The 6,707-nt window shown below is 37.9% G+C and overlaps 1 long non-coding RNA gene across 1 annotated transcript in view; it reads right to left on the reverse strand.

Moving 5' to 3' along the window:
* The window catches only part of LOC147911719 (uncharacterized), a 59,528-nt gene extending 58,907 nt beyond the window's left edge, over positions 1–621 (reverse strand). The window contains exon 1 of the long non-coding RNA XR_015550694.1: positions 225–621. This is a non-coding gene — a long non-coding RNA (uncharacterized LOC147911719). The remainder of the gene's footprint in view (positions 1–224) is intronic.
* Between the last annotated feature and the right edge of the window lie 6,086 nt (positions 622–6,707).

Raw genomic sequence — 6,707 nt, forward strand, 5'->3', positions numbered from 1 at the left:
TATATGAGAACACATGCTGTATACAAAGAACTTTGTTTTCCCCAGAATGAAGGAGTCATATATATCCCAGATAAAACAATTTAACCATAATTCCAAAATCCCCTTATGATGGTTAACATTCTATATATTACCAACAAAATATGAGATGTTATCACATTATTTGATAACACAAAGATATAAAGTTCTTTCAGGCTGCAGAAAGACGTTTATGTTACTGAACTTACATTTGGAGACCACAACGCTTGGAAAGGTGTGCATCCAACATCCAAACAGTATTACTCTTGGAAAGGAATTGGACTTCGGACTGGCTTTAGCTTCTGTGAACAGAGGAGTTCCTTCTGAGATAGGGATGGGAGTTCAGGACTTTGAGAAGATAACTTGTCTTAATTTTGACTTGGTTCTCTGTTGAAATGTTTCTTTCTGCAGAGAGATTAGAAGTGAAGCACTGGGAGGAGAGACTGGAAAACAAACATAAGGCTCCGTTGTCAGGAGTACATTCTGTCCCCACAAAGCTATTTTGTTTGCAATCACAATTCAGCAAATTCTTTTTGATAGAATTCCTTTATTGCAACTGTCTCTAAGAGGTTGAACTTCTCCAAGCAGCAGTCTGTGGAGAATTCCAATATTAGACTATAACTGTAACTATAAACAAGAGTTCTACCAGTCATCAGAGAGTCTCAGACGAAAGAGAAGGGGACAGACTATGCAGACTACTGCTCTGCCTCCAGGCTGTAGGAGAAGCCCATCCCAAATAGACTGGAAAAGAGTCCAAGTCATTCTAAGGATTACAGGAAGGAATCTAAGAATTGTAGACCTATCTTAGAGCCAGAGAAGACCTGTTGAGATCATTTGCTATAGCCCTTTTGCAGAGAACAAAGGCTTATGCTAATTTTATGTAGGCCTAATGTTAAGAAGATATCACTTGATAATCTCAGAGGAAAACAAGTAATGTAAACTAAACAATACTTGTGTACAACCTCATATAATAAAATTAAATAACTTTTTACGATTCTTTTTTTTTTAAGATTTTATTTATTTATTTTTTTCCCCTTAAAGCCCCAGTAGATAGTTGTATGTCATAGCTGCACATCCTTCTAGTTGCTGTATGTGGGACGCGGCCTCTGCATGGCCGGAGAAGCGGTGCGTCGGTGCGCACCCGGGATCCAAACTCAGGCTGCCAGCAGCGGAGCACGCGCACTTAACCGCTAAGCCCTGGGGCGGGCTCTTAACTTTTTAAGATTCTATGATTATTTTTTGCATATAAAAAAAGGTCAGCATAAATTAGCCAGTTAGCTAATCTGAAAGTGCTAAACAGTCCCTCCAGGTTCTTAAGTATTTCTTCTTCCCTATCCTGTTGAGTAACTGCTTAGGTCACTAGGTCCCTATCCTGTTGAGTAACTGCTTAGGTCACTAGGTGCCTCCAGCTCTTACCAGAATCACAGGTGATTTTGACCTTTCAGAGGAAGAACCATCCCAAAGACCCAAAGAAACCCTGGAGGGATGGACTAGCACTTGGTTTCCCTTAAGAATTTCCACATGTTTAGAGAAAGGGGTCTATATTAAAGCAAACCCATTTTCAGAGCTGATTAGACATCCCAACAGGAGGTTGTAAGTTTCCCAGATCAGAAGCTAGGCAAAACTAAATACACAGCATAGCTCTGGGCTGCTGAAGTCTTCATTGCTCTTCCCTCCTCAGCCATAGGAGATCAGAAGTTCCAGATCTCCCAGGACTTGGCATATGGGCTGGCCAACAAGCATAACGAAAACCTAGCCCATCTCTGAAAGAGCTCTGCATGCAGAAGCTAAAGGCCATCTGTCTGGGACCCTGATAAGAAGATTACTGCATTGGTTTAAATGTGGGATGAGACCTCTTCCAGCTCTGGGACTCCAGAAACACTAAAAGGGGATGAAACAACAGCGATCACACCAATCCTGATTGGAATGCTGTAGTTTGAAGTTTACAAATGACTTTCTCCCCCATTACTACAGTTAATATTCACAACAGTCTTAGGAAGCCAATATTGTTAGGATGATTTTAGAAATGAGAAAATTTACGCACAGGTAAGTCAGTGGCCCAGGATCACGCAGCTGGTGAACAGTACAGCTAAGATCCAAATACTCCTTTCATGGCAATACAGGGCCCACGAACAGAAGACAGTTTTGTATTTTTCTGTGGCATCATCACCCTTTCCAGAGAGCCAGAATGAAGACCTTGCAGAAGATACAATCAAATCTTCTCTTGAAACTTTCTGCACAGCTGTGGAATATACAGTCAAAGGTATCTGTGGCACTGTGGCAGAAAGCATGATAATTCGCAGAGTAAATTCTGTCAAGGGAATTTCTCTTCCCTGGTAGATTCCTCATAATGGAGCTTGCTGTCTCCAAAGAGGGACACTGCTCCTGTGATTTATTGTGAGTGCCTATGTCTAAGTCCTTGAGAAGTAAACAGAGGATTGTGTTTTACTAGATCAATTAACATACCAAGAGGAAATGATTTTGAGTAGCAGCACTACTGTGAGCTTCATAATGACCAAAAGTTAGCAGCATCTAATTCATTCAGATCCTAAAAGTGCAGAAGTTATGACTGATACCTATCTTTGCAGTGTCTATGAAAAACTAGTTTCTAACCTAATTAATCTAGTACTAACTTAAATAATTCCTTACCTTTTCCACACTAAAACAGAGGTTAGGGAAATGATGAAATAATGTAACAGTCTCCCTCAGTCTTGGCAATATTTGTTCAACTTTGAGAGTCTTCTTGAAGAGCAGTGATGAATCTATCTGAAAAGGAATCTCTTAAAATGTCTCTCCACCAATTTCTGCAGTTCATGAAGAAGAGATTTAGTTTGCAAATACTTAGTGTGTAGGTGGACTTCTGATTATGAATGTAACGAAGTAGCTTGTAGCAGACTAATACTCCCACTGAGAATAACTAGGAAAGCCAGATAAAATTTTAAAACATTCATTTGAAGGCATTAGGGCAATGATAAGGCAGCCAGTACTTTGAGAAAGAGAGGCGATGACACTCTGCAGCCATTTTTTTCCTCAGAACATTTGCTGATTCTGGGCATGAAACAAATGAGTGGGGATATGAGTGAGGGCCTCTACTAAGAGCAGAGAAACCAGGAGAGCTATGCATAGTCTCTTGGGGATGGAGAGAAAAACATTAGAGGCATGAACAGCCAGGATTCTGGTGAGAAGAAGGGCTGGAAACAGCCCAATATTCTGCCAGTTTTCACCTCAAGATATTTATTGAAATCTGAAACTGCATTAACCGAAAAACTAAGAAAATGACTGTCAAACTAGAACTTTATACCTAGCAAAAATATCTTTCAAAAAAGGAAGGCATGATTTTAGGAAGAAAATGGCAGCAGTGGCATCATAGTTTTTGGATCTCCCTAAATCACCCACTTAAAACAGACAGAGTGCTAGAATAGTAAAACAAAGACCCATAAACAATATCTACAACAAAACTAGGTGAAAAGAGAACCCAATGAAACTCAAAATATGACCAGGTGGAGATAATCCACTAATAGCTACAAGACAGTATAGTATCAGAAACCACTGAGAAGCAGCAGAAGAAATAAATAGGGACATCTGAAATACCTGAAAATAGGAGTACCCCCAAATAGCCAACATGTACTTACTGCAAAACACAGCAGAACATTTTGAGAACAACAGTCACAAGAAAGAAGAGTTTTGCACACTCCAATGTATGAGGAACTACAAGAGGTCTGAGGGGCTGAGCAGTCTGGGTTCAAGGAAATCTAAAAATTCATCAGCCAGGAGATAGCTTCCACTCTGGGATACAATAAGCTAGAAGAAACGTAATTCCTCTAGTTTAGACCAAAAAAAATCCCCAGACTAACTTCAAATTTTCATGGATTTTTTTCCTAATGCATTGGAGAGCTGAGGTGGCAGAGCAGCAAACTTGCTCAAAATCTGAGGAGATACAGTCCCTGCAGGAGGAGAGGAGATTGTGAGCACTCACTTATCTGGGGTAAGCTTTTCAAAAACCAATAAGAGTTCAGCTAGAAATATTGATGAATTGGTGAAGGCAGAATGTGGACTGGAAGGACAGTGTGAAGCCTCTGAGGGCCTCAGAAACTGGGGGATTCTGCACTCTTATAGGCTGTTTCTCCATGAACCCTACTGGGTGCTTATAGAAAAGATCAGAAAGAGTCCTAAGAATGGACCATTGAGATATAGACCTTGGAGAGTGGAACATTAGCCATGCAGGAGGGATAAGAATCTCTACCCAATGCGTTTCCCCTATCTCCTCTAGGGAAAAAAGTGCCTGTCTCTGGCAAGGAAAGGACTAAAAACTCTGTAACTTCCAGGGCACTTGTGGAAACTCATTGCAGTTTGGAGAATTAAACAGGAAAAAAACTACTCCTGGGGGAAGGGAAGAAATATGCTCTGGGCCCAGAACTACACAAAGGGAGAGGTGAAAGACTTGAGAAAGCCATACTGCTGAGACCAAGGGATATAGTACCTAAGACTGGGGCTTATGCAGAACAACAGAAAACTCCCCTCTCCCAATTACCCACATCACTAAGCAAACAAATTCAAGTAACTAGTAATAGCAGAATACTACTGGGAAAGGGACAGAAGAGGAAGAACAGCATGCAAAGAGACTATCTGAGGCATGGCGTAAAGGGAAGACCTAAAACTCAGTCTTGTAAAGACATAGCTCTGGTATACCAACTCTCATGTGTGCCCATTTCCAGGCATAAAAACTATTTACCTCAGTATCTACTGTCCTACACAAGATGTTTAGCTTCAAAAAAAGACACAAAAAATGCAAGAAAAATCACACTCCCAAGAAACAAAACAAGTATCAGAACCAGAATCTGATATGACACAGACATTGGAGCTATCAGACAAGGAATTCTAAATAATTATGATTAACATGTTAAAGGCTCAAATGGAAAAGGTGGACATCATGCAAGATCAGCAGGTAATTGCAGTAGAAAAATGCAAACTCTAAGAAAGATCTAAATAGAAATGGTAGAAATGAAAAACACAGTAGCAGAGATAAATAATACCTTCAATGGGCTCACCAGTAATCTCAATACAGCCAAAGAAAGAATCAGTGAACTTGAAGATCAAGCAACAGAAGTTACCCAAATTGAAACACAAAGAGAAAAATTAGAAATAAAAAACAGAAAAGAATATCCAAGATAATATAAAACAGTTTAATATGAGTGTAATTGGAATCCCAGAAAAAGACAGAGGGATGGGAGATTACTTTATTTTTTTTAATTTAAGAAAACAAAATGGATGAGAATTTCCCAAAATTAAATGACAGACACCAAACCACAAATACAAGAAGTTCAGAGCCCCCAATAAACCACCCCTCAGCATATCATATTCAAACTACTGAAAACAAAAGATAAAAGGAAATCTTGCAAGTGGCCAGAGAAAAAAGAATTTTTAGATAGAAAAAAGATAGGAATTACATCAGATTTCTCATCAGAAACCATGCAAGTCAGAATTCTATACCTCCACAAAAAAAATATTTAAGAAAATTTAAGGTGCCATTGCTGATGCCAATGTAAACTGGTACAGCCACTCTGGAAAACACTTTGCAGTTAGTTCCTTAAAATGTAAAACATAGTGCACTTTAGTTGTGATGTAAAAAGTATAATTATGAATGACACAGGAGTAGCTTCACATTAAAAAGAAATCACCTCGAACAATATAGAGAATGAATAGTATTATATAAATATTGTATCTTAAATAGTTTATTCAACCTCATCTAAAAATAGTTTAATTTACTGAAAGAAAAAATAATTAAATATTTAATGTAAATTTACCATGTGAACCATCAATTTCACTCCTAGGTAAGAATTAACATGAAAATATACGTCCATACAAAGACTTGTAAGCAAATGTTCATAAAAGCATTATTCACAACAGCCAAAAAGTGAAAACAATTCAAATGTTCATCAACTAGTAAACAGATGAACTAAATATGGTACATCCATACAATGGAATACTATTCAGCAATACAAAGGAAAAAAATACTGATACATGCTACAACATGGATGAACCTCAGAAACATTATGCTAAGTGAAAGAAGCCAGATGCAAAAGACTCGATGTTGTATGATTCAACTTATATGAAATTTCAAAGAAGGCAAATCTAGAGGCATAGAAAGCAGATTAGTGGTTTCTGGGATAGGGAATGGAAAAGTGATTGACTTATAGTATGCGAGAGCTTTGGGGGCGATGGCAACATTCCAAAAGTGGATTTTGGTAGTGGTTGCACAACTCTGTAAACTCACTAAAAATCATTGAAGTGTACACTTAAAAAGGTAAATTTTACAGTATATAAATTATATCTCCATAAGGATAACTTCTAAAATGAAGGAGAAATAAAGACTTTCTCAGAAAAACAAAAACAATGATGGAAATCATAGCCAGTAGTCCTACTCTACAAGAAATCTTAAAGAAATTCTTCAAGCTGAAGAAATATATTAGCTGAAACATGGATCTTCACAAACAAAGAATAGCAAAAAGAAATAAGTGAAGGTAAAATACATTGATTTATCTTATATTTAATTGATCTAAAAGATAACTATCTAAACCAAAAATAGTAGCAAAATATCGTGCCAGAGTAGGCATAGTAATATCAGACAAAAACTTCAGAACAAACAATATTATCAGAAATAAAGAGGAAGATTATAGAGGCGGAGACAAGAT

Source organism: Ceratotherium simum, chromosome X, assembly GCF_057802395.1.
Source record: "Ceratotherium simum simum isolate JZ-2026a chromosome X, ASM5780239v1, whole genome shotgun sequence".
Taxonomy (NCBI): Eukaryota; Metazoa; Chordata; class Mammalia; order Perissodactyla; family Rhinocerotidae; genus Ceratotherium; species Ceratotherium simum.